General features: G+C 30.3%; 1 long non-coding RNA gene across 1 annotated transcript; it reads right to left on the bottom strand.

Annotated features, from left to right (window-relative positions):
* Positions 1-2,172: 2,172 nt before the first annotated feature.
* LOC129218035 (uncharacterized) lies at positions 2,173-10,977 on the bottom strand. The gene is made up of 6 exons (XR_008580278.1): positions 10,926-10,977; positions 10,546-10,642; positions 10,284-10,463; positions 6,779-6,989; positions 6,530-6,689; positions 2,173-2,447 (listed from the first exon to the last, which is right to left on the bottom strand). It is a non-coding gene; the product is annotated as an uncharacterized LOC129218035 (long non-coding RNA).
* Between the last annotated feature and the right edge of the window lie 1,274 nt (positions 10,978-12,251).

The raw sequence follows: 12,251 nt of genomic DNA, 5'->3' as shown, positions 1-12,251 counted from the left end.
TAAAGCATTAAAATTTATACCTTCAACAAGAAATAATGATGAATAATTTTATTAACAGTAAAAAAATGTAATTTTCAGTAGTACCTAATATAACATGTAGTATGAAAGTGTAATGGGTAAAATCAAAACAAAGTTTATACAGTGCATAAAACTAAATGGGATATTAAAATCTAACTCTCATAGCTGATATTCATATGACACTTTCAGGAATAATTTAATTCCTCAACTTTTAAATTGAAATGTGAAAACATGAGTTACACTTTATTGATAATCAGTCAAATCTTTAAAAATTTGCCAAAAAATATGTTTTAAATCCAATTACTTTACATGCGCCTTGAACAAGAAACTATAATGAATAAATGTATACATAAGAAATAAAAAAATTTTCTGCAACGATAGCATGTAGTATAAAAAAGTGTAATGAGTAAAAGCAAAACAAATAATTCAAAGAATTAAACATAAAAGATAATCCTCACAGTTGATGTGAATTTTTTTTATAAAATGATTTTCCTATTTTAATAAATATACACAAAAAGACAATCAGGTCCTGAGCTGAGGAGGTCAGAGATCAACAAATTTTGAGGACTCCTGCTCTAGAGCAAGGGTTTTTCAAAGGGTATAAAAAATTGACTGGTCTGCAATTTCAGGGTGGCGACAGGAATGGCGAAAAAAAGTTCCCTGACTTTTCCCTGATTAAGTTCACTGAATTTCCCCGATTTACGTTACCATGGATAATGGTTTTCTTCCTTTACCCTACCTGAAAACCATTGCATATTAAATAAAATGAAGTGTTTAAAACGTTTTAAGCTGTTAATTAAAAATAAATTTTGAAAATAAGCTTTTTTTTTTAGTAAAAATTGTATATTAAAATATCTAAGAAGAAATATTATAGGAAATCTAAAACAAATACTTTACTTCCAGGAACCAGTAAACATAAGAATTCTAAGAAATTATTAAAACCACTCTTAAAGACATATCTAATCATGATAAAACTAAAAAAGCTTATTTGGAAATAATTTTGAACTGAATTTTCAAGCAGCATAATTGTTGCTGCGAGAATAACAAGTAACTGTGAAAGTATAGAAATAATGCAGTTTTACTTACGTAAATAATGGACATAATTATGTAAAACAAATTGGAACCTTTAAACAACCAATCATATTGAGCTATTCTCTAATCAAGAACTTAGGTTTTAATGAAGGAATACAGCATTTTAACTATTAAAATATAGTAAAAATATTTGCTTATGTACACAACTCAATTTCAAATGATTTCATTATTAGTCGGAAAAAATTTTTTGTAACAAACATTGAAATGTAAAAAAAAACAGTAATTAATTTAAAAATTTATAGTATATAACTTGGTTTTAAAATTGAAGAATTTTAAAGTCTGAAAAAGAAAAAAAACCCTTCATATAATCTAAAGCGACAGCGAAAGATAAAATGGCAAAAAACAAAAGTTGATTTTCATTTAACATTCAATTTTAGTAATTAAATCAAAAATGCCAAGTAAAATACCTTTCAGCTCTTAGCAGAATAAATTTAAAAAAAAAAAAGATTTTTCCTTGAAATTGTAATTACAGTACGCAAGCTACTTCAAGATAATGAGTAAAGGCTTTAATGGCGTCTTCCTCTTTGCATGTAGGGTTGTTTATTTTACGTAGCATTAAAGGCCTGGCAGAAAAATTCAAACTACGTAAAATAAACAACTTTACAGACACAGAAGCTTAGGAAGTTTATCCTGTGGTTAATAACTTAAGATTCAATACTTTGACCTTAAGGGAAAAAAAATGCATAAACATATGTAAGTGTATAATTGCACCTCAATAATTTTACTTTTTTTAAACAAATAATTGGTGGAAAATGCATAGGAGATAAAGGTATTTGATTTCGCAAAGCAAAAAAAAAAATTTTTTCTTCATTTGATCAATTTTCCCTGAATGTTTATTATTTTTTCAAAATTCCCTGATATTTTCCTGATTAATAAAGTTCCCTGACTTTTCCCTGATCTCCCTGATCTGTCGCCACCCTGAATTTCTTTCATAAGCTTTATACCAGTCCATGGGTCAAAAGAGGTTGAAAAACACTATTATATGGAATTGAAAAAAGATCTGACGCTGCGTGGAATTGACTTAATTGAATATTTTTTGAATATGAACATGTCTAAGAAAGCTAAAAGTCTAATATGGCTGTTGTTATACCCAACATTAAATAACCAATACAAAGAGAACCACAGAGTAACTGCGGTAATAATGCCGCCTGTTTTTGTTATTAGTTGTTGGTCCAAGTAAAGCTCGAATTGTGTATTGTTCAATATGTTTTTGTCTTCTCGGTGAATTATTACCGGGTGCAACAAAGATATCTTTTCTTCTGTTTCCGCATATTGGAACGGCAGCTTTTCTTTTAGAAGGCAAGGCAAAAGCAGCATTGTAAAACTTAAATCACTATCTGAAATCATAAATAATGTTAAGTAAGAGACGCAACAGAATGTCCAATTAAAGTATCATCAAAGCACAGCAAAAAACTAGTAGATGAAAAAAAAAGAAAAAGATGAAAATCAATTGAATAGAAATTAAATTTTAAACACCAATTTTCAATGCGAAATCAAGCAGCAATTAAAATGTAATACACACTAAACGTGTAATGTTTAATCAAACACGAGAAAAGTTGGAATCTTAGTTATTCTCCTTGTGTGTTCCCTGGCTGCCTCCATTGATATGCACAGAAGCTGGCAGAACGTCAACAGGAAAAATAGATTTTTAAAGCGATTTTATGATGCTGGTGATTTTTCATTTTTTCATGTAAAAATCGAATAATACTCTAAATAGTAAATTTTCCGTGAAAAAATATTCTAAACAGTGAGATATTCCATTATCCAGCACCAAAATGACTTGCATCCACGATTTGGGTACATTAAAAACTTATTTCATTAAGCCGGATTTTCTTTTAACCGATATTCCAATAAGTGGGCTCGAATGAATTTCATTTATTTACACTTACTTGTGTTCGAATAGAGTTACCGGTTAAACCAGTTGGTTGATTACAAGATAACTAATAACGTCTGTGGTTAGTGCAGGGACTACTGGTAATGTAATAATATGGATACCCGCCTCCCCCCAGCAGACTGTTAGCTCTATTTGAACACAAGCTTAGATCTTATTTGCAAAGAATAAGTAAAAAGGTGAGATACCCAAAAACTTTCAAAAAATCAATTTTTTAACTTTTATGTCCCCAAAATATTCAAATCAAAAGCTTTTGAACCACACCAAAATCATGTTTCTTCAGAAATTACAAGTAACTTAATTTAAATTAAAAAAAATATGACTTCTGATCAGCTGACTAACCTCCTCCCCAAGCAGACACAGGACCTTACACGAGAAGTTTTGGAGAAGAAACAAATTCACTCTTATTTGGACTTCTATAGTCTAATTTATATGCTTAAAAATAAATTTAAAATTTAAGATGATAAAAAAACACTTTTAACTCAGTTTTCTTTAAAAAAAAGCAAAATTTAAAAAACTCAAAAATTAAAAAATTGCTCATCGCACCAAAAAAGTCAAGCAAATAACTTTTAATTTGAAGTCATTAGCATAGAATGCTCATATAAAGACTTTCCAGGATAGATTATTGTTTAACTTACCTTTTAAACGCTTCTCAAAAAAAAAAAAAAAAAAAAAAAAAAAAAAATATACATATATTTTTTACTCTCAATGATTAAAAAATTTTTTTTCATTATGTCTGTGCAATTTATCAAGTATAAAACATTTAGGTTGAATATTTTTAAGAACCAATCCCTGATTTCTTGTATAATTATATCATATGAGCCAGCAGAAAAAGTTTTAGGTAATTTATTGAAAAATTGAGGCACAGGAAAGAACCACATAAAGATAGAAAATACTAAAAAAAATTTTGCAGAGAAAAATGAGTTTTTGTGTAAATGAACTCAAAAATTCTGAATGAGTCATAAAATAACTAAAAAAAAACTTCAAAATCATTAAATTTATATTATTTTGAAAAACGTATGACTTAAAAACACTAAATTAATACCAAACAAGTTTATTTACTGTTTATTATGAGAAACTTTACTTTATTATTTAGCTATTAATAAGGTTTGAACTAGAGACGTACCAAGTAGCACTTTCGCCGAGTACCGAGTACTCGGCCTTTCACTACTCGGCCAAGTTACCAAGTACCAATTATGTTTTATGAAGAACCACCGACACACATGTGATGAATTTTGAACTTATTGGAATAGTAGTATAGACCTCCTTGTCCATATAATACTTTTTAAAACTAAATTCCTGCTGAAATTCTATTTACGCATTATATAAACAATTTTGTTTGTGTCAAAAATTTTACAAAAAATTTTTTAAAATTAAAAATAAATAAATAAAAGGTATGATTAATCAAGTTGGAATTAAAACAAATTTATAATAATCAATTATAGTTTTAGTCCGCAAAACATAAATAATTTTAATACAACAAATGTGCAGGAGCACTGCAGACATGTGCTTCTACCTCCCCGCCCCCCCCCCCCCCCCCCCCCCCGTTACAAGGAACGTCTTTTTCAGTGCATAACATGTGAGCTAAAAAATGTTAAGACATTCGACAAAAAAATCTGACTTTTGTCGGATGCCTTTAAATCCACGAGCTCACTCACATGTTGTGCACCGAAAAAGGAATTCCTTGCAATGCCAAAACACATGTCTGCAGTGTTCCTGCACTGTGCTTTTAACGTTGTTTTATTTCCTTTTATTTTTTTAAGCAAAGGTATTTTCATAATTTTTTATAATTGATTTTTGTTTGTAACAAAAATCCATTTTTAACATAAAAATTCCATATTTTCTATACTTTTTTTTTGCATAATTTTACATAAATAATTTTTATCAACTTTGGGGACATTAAAATAAAGATTTATTCCATTGAAGCATTACAAACTTCATTATTCTCAAAATTTAAAATTTGACTTAAATTTTAATTGTAAATGTTTGCAGAATATAATGTTTGCTCTTTTTTCTATAAATTTTAGTATCTGCCTTGGACAATATTCAACTTTTTGCAACTACTCGGTATTGGCCAAGTATCTGATCAGAATTTGGCCAAGTACCGAGTACTCGGCAAATTGGCCGAGTACCGAGTAGTACTCGGTACCTCTCTAGTTTGAACAGATCTAATTTCATTAAAAAAATAAATAATTAATTTAAAAAAATTATCTCTAGTTATTTTTCATTGAACCACATAGTACAGTAACAGACAACAAAAATAATTAACTATAGTGGTATAAAACAATTTAAAAAAAATTAAACAAGCAAAAATTTTTTAAATTTTCCAATCACAAACAAGCAAAACATAAACAAATGCGAATCTCAGAGCAAAGACAAGGTTAAAGTTAATAATATGATGCCATATGTAATCAAAATGTAATGATTAAAATATGCATGATAATAATAAGGATACAATCTAAAAATGAACATAACTAAAACTAAAATTCTCAACACCACGTGATACAGACTGATTTTTTCCCCACAATTCCAGCGAAGAAATATTTTTATAAATTTGATGTTTTCAAGGTCCTGTGTCCCCTTTAAAAAAAAAAGATGAAAGATTTTCCAAACTCTTTTCCAGAAAAGCCTTGCTTTTCTTTTCTGCTTAACTAATTTCCTGTATTAACTGCGACTGTGTTCATAACGGTTGTTAGCATTTTTGCGGATTTTTAGCAGGTATTTCTGCTTACTTTACTAGTGATTCCTTTTATTTTTTGAAACCAATTTCCTGTGGTTCTCAGCATCAAAGTTAGTAAAGATTGGCTCTTTGGTATTTGAAATTGTATTTTGTATGCAGTAAAGTATGTCAAGAACAAAGCGATTTTTAAAAAAATGTAAAGGAGCATATTTTAAGGGGAAATCTGCAGCTGCTAAAAATTTGATGCATTTCAAAATGTCCCTTCTTCTGATCAACACAAAATCAAAGACAACACATGTGCAAGATAAAAGAAAATACCGAAACTAGATGGAAGTTTCTCTTCGTTTGATGTTAAAAAATAACTTTTTAGTGTGATCATGGATTTACACATTTTATCACGAGTTTTTGAACACCATGTGACATATTAAATGCGTGATAATAAACTTGATTTGACAGTGAAAGAAAAAACTGCTGGTTTGAATGCGTGATTAATTCTAAAATGTACTCTCAGTTTGAATATATTACAAAATTTAACTCTTCTGAACTTTATGAAATTACCGAGACTGCTGTTTTTAACACGTTTTGTGTATGCTCTGAGGGTGATTGGTAAAAGAGCTGGTGCTGACGACATGTGCTGTGAACTTATGAATTTGCCGAAACCTCCAACACGATTCTCTTTATATAACCAAAGTATTTTGTGCACTACAAAGGAGGTATGTAAAGATAATGGGCTAAAAATTTATCTGATATAAATCAGCCAAATTGTAACCAAACAACTCTTCATGTCCTATCTTGCCGAGGAGATTAACGAGTGAAATTTTAAAAAATGCAGGATTTTTTTTTTTTACCTTCTGTGCTTATGCATTCTGCCTGTGCTCTTAGCAAGTCTGTCAGCCTTTTACGATTCTTCTCATTTTGTGACATTTCTGTCAGGCGGCTGTTCTTTGCTTGTAAAAATTCTACGAGATTTCTTTCGTTGATATCCAAGCGTTTAGCCTCATGTAGCAGCTGGAAAAAAAAACAAAAAAAAAAAAAACTGGTCAATGCTTTAAAAATAAAAATACTTACAAAATAAATAGTCATTGTAACTGAATTACCTCAACCGTTTGTTGTAATGGAGGGAAACATTTTAAGGTTTCTGCAACTGAATGTGTTGTTACATATATTGCTCGAAAACTAAAAGTTCTTGTCATCCTATCCTCAATAAGTTGTTCATCAGGTTTTTTTTTTCAATGACTCCTCTTGCAGTACTTTGAGGTGCTTGTCAATTGAAAATTGATCCTCAGTGCCTTCATTCAATTGTGGAATCTGCGAAGAAGGAAAAAATGTTTTTGTGCAGTAAATATAATGTAGCAAAGAAAGAAGTGTTGCAATATTTAAAACAGGTTAGTGTAAAAAAGCAAGATATGTATGTATATTAAAAATTTTCATTAATTGTGTGCTGGTGGTAATTGCAATGCAATTTGTTGATAAACCTGCAATAGCTTTAAATGTTCTTTTTTCTTTCTATCTATTTTTAGAGGAAACAAGATTGCTCATTGATTTTTCTTTAACATGCTTTTGATGTTTCTCAATTTATCCTTGTGAATGGCATACAGCAGTGGTGCCGTACCTATGACCTGTGGGTCCCGCAAACTCGAACCATTTGACCCCCTCCCCTCCCTTCTTTTTAAATGTTACAAATAACAAAGCACGTTTAACGTATTTGGAGCCAAATATTCAGGAAGTGGTTTATGAGAAACAGATGCATTTAAATTTTATAAATAAGTACTCTTATTTGTTTCATTTATTATTATAAATACTTTAACTTATGCCAATTCGTACTTAAAGCTATTTTATTTTTTGATCATTATCGATACAGTTCATGATTACTGTGAGTTAGTACTTTACGGTAGATTTATTATTATGTATATGGTTCATTGCTGCACATTACAAAACATAGGCATTGATAGCTAATATGCTGTCTTTTTAATTTCCTTTTAAAACCAACCCTATACCCAGAACATAATCTGAGTAAAACCTCACACACGATCACAACAGAATCATAATCCCTCATAGCAAAGTTGTACTAAGTAATTGAAGTCTCCTGCTGTATCTCTTGGTCTACAGCTATTTCTTAGCTATAGACCCATAGGTATGGCTATGAAAAATTTACCAAAAAAAAAAAGCAAGAGAGTATAAACAAAGGTGGGAGAAATTTTAATTAAAGAGTAGGTGGCTACAAAATTGTACACAGAACAGGCAAGTAATACAAACAAAAGCAAAAAATAAATAAATATACATTAAATAAATAAAAGGATATTAACAATAATTGATAAACTAACCAATGAAGTAGAACTGAAAACTAGTGGTTCTCCTAGTTGTTAAACCCAGCCATTTGCGACTGGGCCAGTGTTAATTTTGTGGAATAAGTCAATTCAAATTCATAAGTTTAATCACTCAGCTGAAAGTGAATGTACTGAGAAGTTTGCTACAAAATCATCTGCCGGATTATCCTATTCGCTCCCCAAGAAAGATAACTAATGATGTCCAGGCATCACAAGTTGTAAAAATGCTACCTCAACCAAATCGAGAGTCTTTGCCAATACACCTTCTTTTGTTCATAAATTTGGTTTAGTAAACATTTTTTATGGTTGTTTTGGATTGAAGTTTTTTTTCGTCTAATGCAATTAATCTCAATTTGAAAAAAAATTTTGCATTAGTTAGTGTAGTTCAACTTTGAATAGCATATACCCATTTCACCCCGAAGCACCGGGTAAAATGGGTATACATAGAGGTAAAATAGATATACCCCTACACTAAATTTAAAGCAAAAAGTTAACACAAACTATATCCAAATCAGATCTAAGATACACAATGTATGGAATATTGAACAAAAACATGATTATATTTCATGATATTACTACGGGTCACAGAAGTTTAAAAATCTGTTTTTCATACCAATTTTACCCCAGGTGGCCCTACCATATTTGACTTGAAGAGTTTTATATACTAAAGATATGCAAATGAAGTTGTTAAGGAAGAAAGGGAGTAACAAGAAATTGTGAGTTTGTTACTTAGAAAAAGAAGGGTGTAATGAAGAGTATGACATCACAGACATTTTTTAAATATTGTGTTCATGAAAAATGGTGTGATATGTGACAAACGAGTAAGGGGACAAAAAATTTGACATAATTTATGACAATCACTTAAAATGTTTTTATTTTTATATTGTTCCCTTTAAAAAAAAGTTTTAACAGCTAAACCATAGGGAAAATACCTGAGCCCCCCCCCCTTAAAATTTTGCATATGGGTGACCATGGTCATAGTATAGAATACTTTTATTCCTGTGAAATCTTTTTGTATGATTTTTAGTTATGTATAAAAAATCTGGTAGATTGAAATCTACACAAATTATAACTTTTATAGACATATATCCTTTGTTGCAAGAACTTTAATATATCAGAAATGAATCCAAGTTTCTTTTTAAGTATGATTTCAACCTTTAGAATTTGTTAAATACAATAACCTCTACATTAAAAGTGCTTCAAAGTCTTGAACATATTTTTTAGCAGTTTTTCAGAAAACTGTACATGAGGCTTTTACTCATGCTATGTGAGAGATAAAAACTTCTTTATCTTAAAAAATTATAATTTAAACATTATAAGCTAGATATCAATATCATCAACTAAATTCACTTTAAATAAAAAAGATCTGAATCCAATGAAAACAGCTATGAAAATAAGTTTACAAGTCTACTTTCCAGTATAGCATTCTCGCACATCTGATCAATAGTCTCTTAATTAGCTAATTTACTAAATAAATTATAATTCTCATCTGATGAAATGTATAGGTAAATAGGACTAGGACTGGTATCTGTACATTGGAGCAGTATTGATGCATTGGTTTAGAGAAAAATTCTAAACAGGTTTAACGATGTAAAATGCACACCGGTTTCTTGTGATGCATTGCCCAGCCTTACTGGACACTAGCAGTATCTACTAACCGTATTCATAAATATGATAAAAACAGAATTACTTGAATTTTATTTTTTAACCATTGCCAACAACTAAAAATAAAAAAACTTCAGAAAATAAATAAAAAAATATCTTTTCAAATAAATAATTTTGGACAAAAAAAAGTCAATCGCAAAATAAGAATAATAAATAAAATTAATTAATTGATAAATAAATAGTTTGCCCAGTTCTTATGTTAAAAAATAATGCACTCCAAATTTCCTTTTATTTCCGTTCCTAAAAGTAAAATAAATTAAAACTTTAGCATGAAAACAAAAATCTACAAGAATCTTAAATTAAAATCTATTCATCTTAATACAAGTAATTATCATTTCACAGTTAAAACTAGGGCTGCGGAGTCGGACTGATTTTGATGTAATGGAGTTGGAGCCGAGATTCAAAGGTTTTAAAATTCAAAGAGTCGTAGCCTGTTTTTTTTTCTCCGAGCCTGTATTTCTGTCCTGGCTGCAAAGTCAGAGTCTACTGCAACAAAATTTTTTGATGTTTATTTCAAAAAACGTACGTATGTTATAAAGCACAGAGATATAGACTTTTCCTATTTAAGTAGGATTAGAAGGCAACTCAAACATCAAACCCAAAAAATTACCTTGAAATGCTTTACAGAGGTTAAAGGTTCTTCAACACTGATCTTCAACTCATCCGATTGTTTGTCCTTTTTTTTTCCAAATTTTGCCCTCATCCTTTCGAGTTCCTCTGCATTACACAACTCTCCATGACGGGATCTGTATTTCTTGAATTTATCTCTGAGTCTGAGAACCCAGCTGTCCTGCAGAAAAATTCAGAGAAGATTACGTGTAGCTGAAATGATTTATAAGTCAATTTATTTCTGAAAATTCAAAAATATTTACATGAGGTAGGGCATTTGTAAAATGCTTGTCTTTCAGGATTGGATACATGTTGAACAGCTCTCTACATGCCTCCTGGAACATTCGATGTGTTGGGTAACTAAAACATAAAATGACCTTAATTAACAATATTGCTGACTATTAATCAAAGTTATTTATTAAAACTACAAATTTAACATTAAAAACAGCCACCAAAACATTATGCCTAAAGGCAAACCTCCATCTTTAGTGCTAGCTGTTTGTTATTATAACTATTATAATATTATTTTAACTATATATTTATACATGTTTCAAAATTATTTAAAAAACAAAAGAAGTCACTTGAAATTATAAAATTAATTTACTACAATCCACAAGAGATTGAAATTCTAAAGTTAGCTTACTGGCCATATTGGAGCAAATCATCGAATAAGGCATCAATGATGGCATGTCTACATCTCGATTCCCTGCAGTGTGGACTGCGTTCATCAAGTAACTTTCTCACCCACTGAGGGAAGTGGGGTAACTTGTATGCGTATGGAAAGTCTTTGCTGCAAGATAACAGAATACCCAAGATCAGTGTTGAGAAATGGACAACATACAATTTGTGTCAAAGAACTAACAAATTTCATAATTTATATCAATTTTGCATTTACTTGATGATTTTTGATAATTTATTGATTAATGTGTACACATGGGTGCCCATATGCAAAATTTTAGGAGGAGGGGGGGGGGCTCAGATATTTTCCCTATAGCTTAGAAAGATATTTTTCCCATAGAAACCAATCTCAGTGCAGATTGTTCAAAAAATGACTGAAAAAAAATTGTTTTTATATTTGTATCATAAAAATAGTACTAAAAGCAAGGAAGTATTAAATGTTGTGAAGCCCCCCCCCCCAATGAGAAAAATACCCCTCAAAACACCCTCCCCTAAAAATGTCAATATTACAGCCTGAGCCATGACCTCCCCCCTAGGTGGGCATCCCTGTTTGTTCCTCCCTATCTATCTACACTATAGTAGTTTAAAGTTTCCCAAGTGAAATCAATAAGAAATCGTGATTGCTTAGAAAAATATCGGAGAAACTAGGTCTTGCAAAACAAAAACTCTTTCAAATTTTCCATCTTATACTAAATTTTTACTAAAACAATGAGAAAGGATAACAAGAGCATAAGGTCTATGCAAATTCATATTAAAGCAGAATTTCTTAGGAGTAAAGTAAAACATGTCCAATGAAAATACTTGCATTAAGAGACAAAGCTATGTAAAAGTTACTAACAAAGAAAAGTAACTTCTATGCAGTAAGTTTGTTTTCACCAAGGAACTATAAGATTGTATTCGTTAGTATCTACGTTAAAACTGATATATCTACTTTTGTTCGTATCTCCAATTTGCAAAAAACGTGATTTTCTTTGATTTTATTTTTGCCGACTCCTTTCAATTAATTATTTCTTCAAGAATAAAAAAATATTTCTTACAGTGTAATCATAGGAATTGGTACACCAAAATAGTGGGAAGTCAAAAGAAGGGTGGGGGGGGGGGGGCGGGGGGAGACTAGCACTTCTAAAGCTGTTTTTTTTTTTTTTTTGTACGAATATATTATTGGATTTTAACATTAATGGCCTATTAAAGAGAGATTAAATAGCCTATAAAAATACTGAATATGGCCTCGAAAATCAAGATTAATGGCCACCTCAGGCAAACCGCTCCCGTTAAAACTTCCATACCTATG

Source organism: Uloborus diversus, chromosome 3, assembly GCF_026930045.1.
Source record: "Uloborus diversus isolate 005 chromosome 3, Udiv.v.3.1, whole genome shotgun sequence".
Taxonomy (NCBI): domain Eukaryota; kingdom Metazoa; phylum Arthropoda; class Arachnida; order Araneae; family Uloboridae; genus Uloborus; species Uloborus diversus.
This window is presented reverse-complemented; position numbering and strand designations above follow the sequence as displayed.